The sequence below is a fragment of the Octopus bimaculoides genome, chromosome 4 (assembly GCF_046866305.1).
Source record: "Octopus bimaculoides isolate indiv1 chromosome 4, ASM4686630v1, whole genome shotgun sequence".
NCBI classification, from domain to species: domain Eukaryota; kingdom Metazoa; phylum Mollusca; class Cephalopoda; order Octopoda; family Octopodidae; genus Octopus; species Octopus bimaculoides.
In genome coordinates, this window is record NC_142931.1 from 10,357,176 (window position 1) to 10,369,287 (window position 12,112).

The 12,112-nt window shown below is 32.2% G+C and overlaps 1 protein-coding gene across 5 annotated transcripts in view; it reads right to left on the bottom strand.

Annotated features, from left to right (window-relative positions):
- Window positions 1-4,988: 4,988 nt before the first annotated feature.
- The window catches only part of LOC106875048 (dual specificity protein phosphatase 3), an 85,573-nt gene continuing 78,449 nt past the window's right edge, over window positions 4,989-12,112 (bottom strand). For 3 of the 5 annotated variants that reach the window (XM_014923009.3, XM_089350228.1, XM_014923010.3), the window contains one exon: window positions 4,989-8,479. The gene's annotated coding sequence lies outside the window, so the exon portion shown is untranslated. Of the gene's footprint in view, window positions 8,480-9,937; window positions 9,980-12,112 lie in introns of all 5 variants that reach the window. The other 2 variants (XM_089350229.1, XM_089350226.1) reach the window with 1 other exon arrangement.

The following is a 12,112-nucleotide window of genomic DNA, read 5'->3' on the forward strand; positions in this document are numbered from 1 at the left end:
TGCTGTTGTTGTGGAGTTTTAAGTCTGAGATCAGTCTTCATCAAATAGATTTATGATCAAAAGACATTCCAACAATGACCATCCTACAAAATTTTTTTCCAGGCTCGTCTATCCAAAACTATATCCTTGTCCAAAGTAACTGATATGAGGCAGATTTGGCTGCTATTTCTAACATGGTGGATGACTTCGTTTTGTAGGAAGTAGGGGGTTATAATAGAAAAAAAAAAAGATGATAATAGTCAGGATATGGAATTGTATGTGTGTGTATGTGTATACATGTCTGTGAGAATGATTATGTATGTGTGAATACATGCTTGTGTGTATACGTATATGATTGAGTACGATTTCTTTTATGTACTTTGAACTTGTCAATTCAATTGATTTTATCAAAAAAAGAAAAAAGCTGTTTTCAGAAAAAATGTCATTTATAAAAAAATAACTAAATGCAATGAATACCACCCTGATCATATAAAGGTGTGTCTTTGGGTGGAAAGGTGGGTACCAGGTCAAGAACTGACATTAAAAGCTTGTCCTTAATAAGATTCTTATCATTAAAGTTTACTTTCTGAATAATAAAAAAGTCATTATATGAAATTTGGGGGTTTTGCCCCAAATTAGAATGTTCTTGTGAAAATACATAATTCTTTTGGTTGATTTCCTTAAAAAAATAATAAAATAGATCGGTTGTGCTGTATCCAGGGTGGAAGCCACACTGTTCTTCGTCTTGGGCTCAACAATTCCCTTACATCTTTTTTTCCAGACACTAAATGTAGTGTATACTAGGGATGCTTAATGAGACAATTCCTCATAATTAGAGCACCCTCTCCTGTCTCCCATTCAGAAAAAAAATTTAGGATTTTCACCTCATATTGTGATTACTTTGGTGTCCTTCCAGATCCACTGACATACATGAATAACTACTTCTTATGCATTGAGGGGTCACAGCTCTGGAACTGAGGACCTGTGATTAGAATGTTGCAGGAAAGAATCACAAGGAAAATTCTTCAAGCCATGCTAATCAGCAGGAGAGACAAGGGTAGACCAATAACAAGATGGTTGGAGAATATTTACAGTATCAGCTGGTCATGCTTGGTAATTCGGTTAGAAAGTGTAATGATGGTTGCTGCTGACAGGACCCTATGGAGAAGGCACCTGAGGACCCTACCCCTGCAACCCTTCCAGGAACAGTGGGTGGAGAAGATGGATGGATGAATGGTTGAGAAATAAAATACAAGTACAAAATAATGGACCAAGTAATTAAACTGCTTGATTACACTTATATACCAGAGTAGATCAGGTTAAGGAAAATACAAGAATCTGCAGAAACTAACGAGGATTTATGTTGGTAAAAGACAATTAATAAAATTAGTAAAACAGTTAATTACTCATGCCATGAAAAGAAGTGAGGTCAACCCTTTAACATTCAGACTGCTCTGTCAAATGTAATGCTTATCTATTTACAATATCTTGAATTAATCATGCATTATCTCATGAGATAATCGTGTGATTATATATTTTTAGAATGATATTGTAGGATTGGTGTGAGAGTCTGGATCTGGTCAGTTTGAACATAAAACAGAAAGAATAACATTTTAGGCAGAACTCTTTTTTTACATCAGTTTTTCCATGCTAAGTCAGTCCTTATTAAGCAAGTTCATGATCCAGCCATGACTCTACCTAAAAACATTTGATTTGGAAACAAACATTTTAACCACATAACCATGGCTGTACCATTTTCAAAGAAAAACGTTCTTCGAACATAACATTAGATTCTACTTAGATTTCATGAAACTCTCACATCAATAATAGTTTCAAATTTTGGCACAAGGCCAGCAATTTGAGGTGGTGGAGGGGCAAGTGGATCAACTGGTACTTATTTTATTGACCCCAAAAGAATGAAAAGCAAAGTCAACCTTGACAGAATCTGAACTCAGAATTTAGGAATGGGCGAAACGCCATTAAGCATCCCATCCAGCGTGCTAACGGTTCTGCCAACTCACTGCCTTAAACTCTAACATCATTAATACCAGCATCAACACCACCACTGCCACAGGCACCCTTAACATTTCTGCCACTGTCATCAATATCGACCCTTTGCCTGTGTATCACATGTGATGCACAGAACATATTTCCCTGGAGTTCACACATCACACATGATACACAGCCTCAATGTTTTTTAACCCTTTAGCATTTAAACCAGCCTGAATACTTTACCTGCTTTATGTTCGAACCAGCCAGATCCCGCCTCTTGCACCTACCTTACAATGTCATTCTAAAAATCAAACAACCACACCATCGAAATCTCAAAGCTCTGAGATAATTCATGATTAATTCTACACAATGTGAATAAATAAGCATTACATTTGACAGATTAATCTGAATGTTAAACGGTTCAATGAGCAGAATAATTATAATTTCAATACTGAATAATGTCTGCAAACAATTTCGTTAGGTTTGTTGAGATGCAATTCAGTTCTTTAATGATAACGATTTATTTATATTCATATACAATTTTATATTGCTTGGGTGTGGTTTGTTTTTGTGGGCCTTTTTAAAAATTTACTTTCCTACTCATTTTGACCTAATAGAGTCAATAGAAAGCTTAGAATAGGCTTTTATCCTAAATTATTTATATTACTGGTTAAGAATCTAAGGCAAATGTATCATGTGACCTAGTCTTCATTAACTTAATATTTATTTCTTTATTGCCCACAAGGGGCTAAACATAGAGGGGACAAAGGACAGACAAAGAGATTAAGTTGATTACATCAACCCCAGTGCATAACTGGTACTTATTTAATCAATCCCAAAAAGATGAAAGGCAAAGTTGACCTCGGTGGAATTTGAACTCAGAACGTAACGGCAGACAAAATACCACTAAGCATTTCTGAAGATTAGTATTTAACCATTGCCTGTCCTGTGTATCGCATGTGATACTCAAGATATATTTCCCTGGTATCAGATATGATACACATTCCCAGTATTTTTTCAACTATCAGAGTAACTTATGAAAGGAAAACTTTTATTATTCAGAATGTAGAAAACAAGGGTTAACTAAAAAAGGGAAACAAGCCTGGGCGTTTAGGATAAACTTGTGAAAATAATTTGGAGAGGCAAAGGGTTAACACCTAATAATGGTTTCAAATTTTGGCACAAGGCCAGCAATTTTAAGGGAAGAGAAGGGAAGTGCTCAACTGGTACTTATTTTATCGACCCCAAAAGGATGAAAGGCAAAGTCGACTTTGGTAGAATTTGAACCCAGAATATAAAGATGGACGTAATACAAATAAGCGATTTGCCTGGCGTGCTAACTACTCTGCCAGCTCGCCTAATATTAACATCATGAATATATATTTTGTTAAAAAAAGTGAATAAATATAAGTTGAATGGTTTTAATTTCATCAAAAAGGTATTTGTTTTTTTATGTCAATAAATTGAAAACAATGCAAACAGTTCGGAAAACATCTTCTAAATTTCAAATTCTAAATTTTAAGAATTTGTATTCTAATATTGCTGAGGGGAGTATGTGGAGGAGAGAGGGAATAATTCTTTTTTAATAAAAATTACAAAATACAAAATTTGTACCATAAATATCTTAGTTCAAATGCACATTTTAGTAAAAATGTAAAATAAATTAATTTTTGTACAATGAATTCATTTTTTTATGAAGAATTTTTGCTACAAATTCAAAAATTTATTTTTTGTTAGATTCATTTACACACACACACACACACACAAATGAAAAAAAATGGATTCAGAGAATCAAATGTAACTCACAGTAAGCACTCCAGCTGGTGTCTGGCTATCAGGTAGCATAGCAATTAAATTTAAGTTTATAATGCAAGTTAATGTTACTTCGCATCTGAAAATCCAAGAAACGCAACTGGAGCGTAAAAATAATTTAAAAATCAGAAGTGAGAGATGGAAAAGTATTTATTCCATATGAATAAATACACTTTAATTATTACTTTTCCTGAATTTTGATTGATTACTTATGAGTGAGTGTGTGTGTGTGTGTGTGTGATTGATGCAGGATTAGTTCAAAACAGCATGAATACATAAGCATTACATTTGATAGACTAATTTGAATGCTAAAGGGTTAATTATAAAGATTTCATTCTTCAGAAAGAAAATATATATATATGAAACGTTTTGTAACCAGGCATCAGCATTATAATTTTCTTTACACAAATAAAAAGTAAATTCTTTAAAATGTATTCAAATGTTTAATGAAATATACCAACCAATAATGTTTAACAAATATAATTTTCTTCCAGTAACATTGGTCTAATTCTTCCTTAGTCGAAAGACACTTATTGTTATGTCCTGTTATTTGCATTTGTATTTGTGTACCATTTCTCCTTTTTTTTTCCGTCCTTGTTTTTGTATACATTCGCTGCTTTCTTCCAAGGAATCTAGTGTTTTTAGCTTAGTTTTTCCTTAGGGCTGGCCATATTGGAGCAATCTTGAGTATAACCAGCCAAAATTGCAAAGATAATCTGGAACTTGACTGAGGAAAGAAAGCTCCGAATGACCCATCCTTGTTTTTTCTTGTCCCTTTTTTGTATCATCTGTCTGGATGTTTTACATTCTTGTCCCATTTTTTGTATTCCTATATATATATATATATACACACACACACACACATACATACATACACACACATGCATACACACACACACATGCATGTATATGTATGCAAACCTTTGACTGCTTATTTTTTTTTTTTAGGTACATTAATTAATATTTGGGCATTATCACCTTGGTTGGAAAATTAAAAAAATATGAAAATTAGTAATATGAATTAATAGTGTAATATGAAAATTTATAATATTTAAAAATTGAATTTTTATACATTAAAAACAAATGTTATGACAATCTGCATCATTTCTTAATGACTTCCATTCCTCTCAGCATGCTTTTGGCAAATCACTAACTGACAACTGCCATAATTAAAGGGTTAAGAGATTAAAAGATTGACAAGTATGAAACGTGAATGATCTCAGTTTATTTGTCGTATAAACAAAATAAAATATAAATATAATTTTTGTTTACAAAAGAAACTCTTTTGTTTACCAATTGTTATCGTATAGATTTATCTCTAATAAAAATACATTTCTTTTTCTTATTAAATTTGACAATTGCGAGATGGAAGATACATGTTTCCCTTTTTTTTTTTTATTCAGAGCTTGCAATCAGATCAAAATAAATTGTAAACAGCAACAAGTTCCTTTCTTTCCATTTATAAAGAAAATAGATTAGACAATTTAAAATGAGAGGGAAAATATATGTGTACATGTATATATCTGTGTGTCTGTTCAGGAATGTCCATCTGTGTGTGTGTGTGTGCCTCCATGTAATCATAAAACATGTGGCAAAGATGTACTGATGTTTCAGACCAAGTTATACATGGCAGTATATTACATAAAAAGTGAGCTCAAAGACTACTAATTTGATTTCAGAAGAAATTGAAAATTTATTTTTATAATTATCAAATATCGCTGGATTTATCACCCAGTTTAAATAACGACAGAGAAATGTTATATAAATGCAGTTTATTAGTCTGTTGAGTCTATTTGGTATTTTAAATTACTGTCAGACAATTCTTTGTAGGCCAAAAGCTTTTCATCCATCTCTGAGCCTATCAATAACTATAAATGCAACGATCTCAGAGAGGAGAATGACATAGAGTGGGGAGAGGTGAGAGAGAGGAGAATAGAAAGGGAAAGAGAAGAGAAATGGAGAGGAGAAGGAGAGAGAGAGACTTGTTGTTTAAACAGATGATCAGAAGTATTCGAATCCTGTCCCTACCACCTTTCTTTTAGCAGTCTGTAGGCATATATTACCTAATGTCTCCTTCCTCATTTCAGACAACAGGTTATGATTTAAGGGAGACTTGGTTTTTATTGAGACTTCTTAAGCTCAAGGGCCTAGGGAGCCTCTCTCACAGAGAGAGAGAGAGAGAGATGGGGGAAAGCAAAGTATTTTGATTGATATAACATGAAAGTCTGTGACTACATGCTGCCAATTTCAAGAATGTTTCTGATATATCATTCATAGTTTAATCAACAATGAAAGAAATGTGATTGTATTTTATTTAATGAACATGTAATATCCCATGATATCTATATGCCAATAGTATCCACTTACAGTTTGGGGTCACCTTGAGCAAGATAAAATTTAAACCCTTATCCCAACATTCTCTTGAGCACTAAGTATGATCTAGATATAAATTCTTTATAAAGCATTTAAGCTGGCTGATTCAAGCCTGTTTTATGTTCTGCCAGATCTGACCTCTCACACCTACCGTACAATGTCTTGCTAAAAACATAATTTACATCAAAATCTTGAAGCTATGAGATAATCCATGATTAATTCGAAAGAATGTAAATAAATAAATATTACATTTGAGAGAATGTTCTAGAGATATATGTGTTCTGAATGCTAAGAAATATATGTGTTCTAGATCACATAGAATTCAAGAAAAGAAGACTTTTTACTTGAAAATAAACCCATACAATGTTTTCTAATTCTGAAACAGGAAAAACATAACATTGCTTGCTTTAAAGTCTTGAAACTATAAGCATTTCCAGAAAGAAATCTGAAATTATCATTTTTCAAGGGCCGTCATTTAAATCCTATTTTTCTATTTTAATGTCACACTCCCAACATCATCATCATTAAGTATAATTAAATTTGATAATTAGTATAATTAAATTTGATATTCTATGTAATCTAATTTATAAGGTAGGATGAAAATATATTCTTTTCTACTCTAGGCACAAGGGCCAAAATTCTTGGGCAAGGGAGCTAGTCGATTAGCTGAACCCCAGTATGCAGTTGGTACTTAATTTATTGACCCTGAAAGGATAAAAGCCAAAGTCGACCTCGGCGGAATTTGAACTCAGAACGTAAAGACAGACAAAATACTGCTAAGCATTTCGCCCGGCGTGCTAACGATTCTTATTTCTTTATTGCCCACAAGGGGCTAAGCATAGTGGAGACAAACAAGGACAGACAAAGGGATTAAGACGATTACATCAACCCCAGTGCGTAACTGGTACTTAATTTATTGACCCTGAAAGGATGAGAGGCTAAGTCGACCTTGGCGAAATTTGAACTCAGAACGTAAAGACAGACGAAATACCACTAAGCATTTCGCCCGGCGTGCTAACGTTTCTGCCAGCTCACCACCTTTTAAGATTTAAATATCAATTAGCTCAAGATGGCCCTCAAACTGTACACAGACACTTCCATTATACATCATGAGATGTTGCTTTTTTACTGAATAAAATACAATCAAATAAATTCATGTTTATCTTATCCTTGATTAAATTATCAGAATTAAATCAACAATACTTTTCAGAGATTGACAAGATATAGTCACTTGAGAGAAGCTCCCTAGGATGTTTAACACACAAATTCATAGAATTGTCATGAACACACTACCAGATATCCTGAACACAAGAATTATTAATAAAATACTAAAACGGTTAACAAAGTTGTGATCAAAGGTAAGGAACTTGCTGACAGGAAATGAAGATACATGGTAAGTTATAAATTCTTATGAAGCTACAAGATTGTTTTCGCTTCTTGGAAAATGGGTTTATTAAAACGTCAATGAAGATTTTAGATAGAACAGGAGTTTTAGAGCATGGCAGTAGGTTTCTTGACATGTTCTCAAAATAAATAGCAGAATTCTTGAAAAAGGCAGTAAATTTTTTGACAAACCAGCTCTTGAAGATAGTCAAAGTTTGTTGACAAGATACTAAGTTTCTCGATAAATTTGACAAAAGTTGAGAATTATTAAAATGTTGTTATAATCGTTTCAAAATTAAGAATAGATAGTAAAAAATTATATATCTTATATAATTGAGGAGAAAATATAGAAATAATTTTGTTGTTCAGCAATGAAGAATTTCTTTATTTTAACTGATGATCATATAGAAAAATAATAACATAGTTATAGTTGGCATATATATATATATACACATATATATATATATGTATTTCGAAATTGTTTTCCCCTTTTCATTTACAGGATATAATTTGATTAATTTCAAATATCAAAAGGTTTAAGTGATTATATTAGAGAATTTAAATTATCAGTACATCAAAGATTTATGGGGAATAAAAAGACAATATTTAAACATTTTCGCATTCCTAGCAAAATATATGCATGGAAATATTTATATCTCCAAAAGAATGGAAAGAATAAGATAGAAAAATCAAGGGAAGTAACTCAGTGTGTTATTTGCGCCTATGTCAAAATAGTCGAACCGAGACTTTCGTATACAATATAGGCTTAAACAATGGTATAGATATTTAATATTTAAGGTTAAAGATGTGGAGGTATTAAAAAGAATGTTTATAAAACAGTTGAGAAATATTAACTAGTAATGGACATATAAAAACTACCTTGTCCGGTTGGCCAAGGCGTAAAACTGGGATAAAAAATAAACTGAACAGTTGTCTGCCCCTGTTAAAGAAATTAAAGAAAACGTAAATTATTGTTTTTTAAAAAAATAAATAAAATATATTGATACAAAAATCCTGAAAATAAAATAAGTAATTCTTTCAAAGTCTAGCTCGAAATATTTACATCTTTTGACTTTTCTTAGTTACTTTTATATGTTCTTGTTTATTCTTTAATACAGTTTATCAACTTGAAAATCTTATTTCGTTTATTATTGTGACAATATCACAGTGACCTACTCTGAAATATTCATTAATGTAATTGAAAACTCCATTTACAGATGAAGAATTTTAAAATTTCCTCAAATATGACTAGAGTGAAGAAAGGATTTTATGTTAAATTTTGCTTTGGTTTGAATAGCAGGGTCATCTAAATAATAAATTCCCTAAAATTTGTCATTTGCCAAAAATGATAGAGAACCTTTGTGAAGAATTATTTAAATTGCATGGAAAATAGGACTGATTTTTACAATCATCATCATCGTCGTCACCATTTCGTCATCATCATCATCATTTCGTTATCGTCAATACCAACACTCATTATTAGCATTTTCCATTCAAAACAGAAGAACCAAGTTATATAGAAAGACAAGTAACAAGTTGGCATTGTTAATTAATATAATGAAATGAATAATTTCGTGCTCTCTTCACAATATATTTTGCATTTGGAAAGAACTTTTCTTTCATCTCCAAATTAAACAGATATTGTAACCAAAGTACCAAACCTGTTCATGTGGTTACACTAACAACACCACCTTGTCGTGTGTTTTTCTGTATAACTCGTTTAATCATCTTTTGCTAGTTTCAGCTTTTTATTCAATTCCTTAATTGCCTCTTTATTCAAATGGTTTTATACTCATTCTCGAATTATGCTTACATCATTGTAAAATATTATGAATTATAAATTAAATAATTTTGACACTGAAAGAAAATATCCACTTGTCTGCCTGCTTATCTGTCTGTCTGTCTGTCTCTCTCTCTCTATCTGGCTAGTCAAGATAGTTTAGTATGAACTAACAAGTTAGTAAGTATAAATTATTTTAGTTTAGTTATTAGGTTTCAAATCTTGTCAAGGCTGGTATTAGTTGTTTATAAAAGGTCTGGGATTTCAAAAATCTGGTACACTTCAGGACATAAAAGATGTCCTTCTCCAATTTTTGGCAGATTCTAATATAAGAGAGGGAACAGAGTCATATTCATTAAGGTATTGGTCAAGCAGGCGGGTTTGACCATGTACTAGCGGCACTAGTGAGGTGTTATAGGTCAGTAAGTGAAATTGGTATTAAAGTGAGTTTATCTGAAGTCTGCTAGTACAGAAACAAATATATATCTATACATAAGACGATGATGATGATGATATTAATAACGTAGAGCTGTATTGATTAAATATAAAAAAAAAACACGCTTAAATAAACATGAGCAGGTGTTAGAGAATAAAATAAAATAAAATAAAATAACTTGCATTTCAAATATTTGCAGCTGAGGCTTTGTGCATTAAAATTACCTTCAATGCATAGAAAAATATTGTATAGTTTACAACCAGCTTAATTTACGAAATAGCATTGTCTCGACGACCAAACATATCGGCATTAAAATATAAGGTGTTTGATTCTTAATAGCTTTCATTAGGGCAAAACAAGTTTTAGAGTTGAAGAGGATTATCTTCCCTTAAACTGTTAGCCTAATGTCTTGCGTGGCGGCGTTGTCTGCTCAGTTACATTTTTATGCTAATGATGTAGATTGTAAATTGATTATACACAGAATAACTAAAACCTCATGGATATATTAAAACTGAGTGCTAAATAATAACAGGTGTAGCCAATATGCATAAGGCCAATAAGACTAAGTCTACAGTTCATCTTATAGAAAGGGACGAGCTGTAGACTGCATAAACCAGTGGTTCTCTACCAGGGTCCAGATAAGATTTTGCTGTTAAAATGTATGTACAATAAATTGGTTAAACCTCTACAATGTTCAAAATAATTTAATGTTTTTTTATACAATTCCTTATGATATTTAATTAGAAAAATACAGTAAGATTTTTTTTATATACAGTGAATAGCTATGGAGAGCCAGCCAGTAGGGCAAAATAGAAATTTTGAAGGGTTCCACAGGGAAAAAAAATGGTGGAGAACCATTGACATAGGTCTTTCAACCACATTAAATACAGTCCAGAAAAAATTTTTATTGTATGAGAAAAAAATAACCCCACACCTAATTTATTAGTATATTTGCTGACTGTTTCATGTTTGTAAATGTGTGTATACTTTTTTTCGTGTGTGAATGTGTGTATACTTTTCTTCATATAACCACAACATCCATATTCCATCATAGAAGCATTCAAATATCATACATTCTGGCTCAGTAAAGTTACTGAGCAGAACTGACCTGTTTCTACATTAGAAAGTTCAGAATATATTAGTATCCATTGCATATCCTGATATATGTTAGCTAGAAAATAAATTTAGTTGACTATTAAAAGTAGAACCAATCACTTCTATACTGAGGTAACAAATAGAACATAAAAGGAAATGGAATGGTAGACTTAGGTCGATAATACTCTTCAATTGTAGATAAGTTTTAATAAGGACAAAATATATGAAGGTTTAGAAATAATAGATTTCTAAATCTCTCAGAGAGATTTATGCAGTAGTAATACGATGAAGTAGTTGTATGCTGTCAACTTAATATGGCAGTCTCATGAAGGGAATAATACTACTGTTGGTTAGACCTAGGAAACTGCACTGCTTCCTGTTGGCTTTGACATTTCCTGTGTCAAGGCCGACACATCCCCTGGTAAATATAAGCACACAGGAAATCTCTTTGTAAACATAAGGACACAGGAAATGTGTCAAGGCCAACAGGAAGCGGTGCAGCTTCCTAGGTCTAACCAACAGTAGTATTATTCCCTTCAGGGGACTGTCACATTAAGTTGACAGCATACAACTATACATGAAGGTTTATAGTTACATTACAACAAGTCAGAATGTACTAATAGCCATACATATAGCTTGATGTATGTTAATGAGGAAATAAATTTGGTTAACTATTAAAATAGTTCTATAACTGAAGAACTATCTAGAACAGCTTTTCTCAATTTTAAGATCGTAATATTACTAGACATGCACAACATATTATTGGTTATTGCAATATTGTAATATAGACATTATCCAATCTAACCTATTATGTTATCAAAAAAATATAACCACATATATATATATAACCCAGTGTTTAGGACAGTGGACTTACGGTCGTAGGATCGCGGTTTCGATTCCCAGACCAGGCATTGTAAGTGTTTATTGAGCAAAAACACCTAAAGCTTCACGAGGCTCCGGCAGGGGGTGGTGGCGAACCTTACTGTACTCTTTCACCATAACTTTCTCTCACTCTTTCTTCCTGTTTTTGTTGGCATATAAGTCAAAGATTAAATCAAAATTTTAAGGCAAATAAACATGAATATTTATTTTTTGGGTAAGAAAATGTAGCTAATTAAAATGAGAGCAATAAATAAGATGGAGACTAATTACTTGGTACTGTGTATTAGCTGATATTGGTTATAATAGGTGCCAAGTTATTTCTTAATCTCTTAATGAGAGGAGAGATCATTTACAGCCCTGTATACAATAAACTCATTATA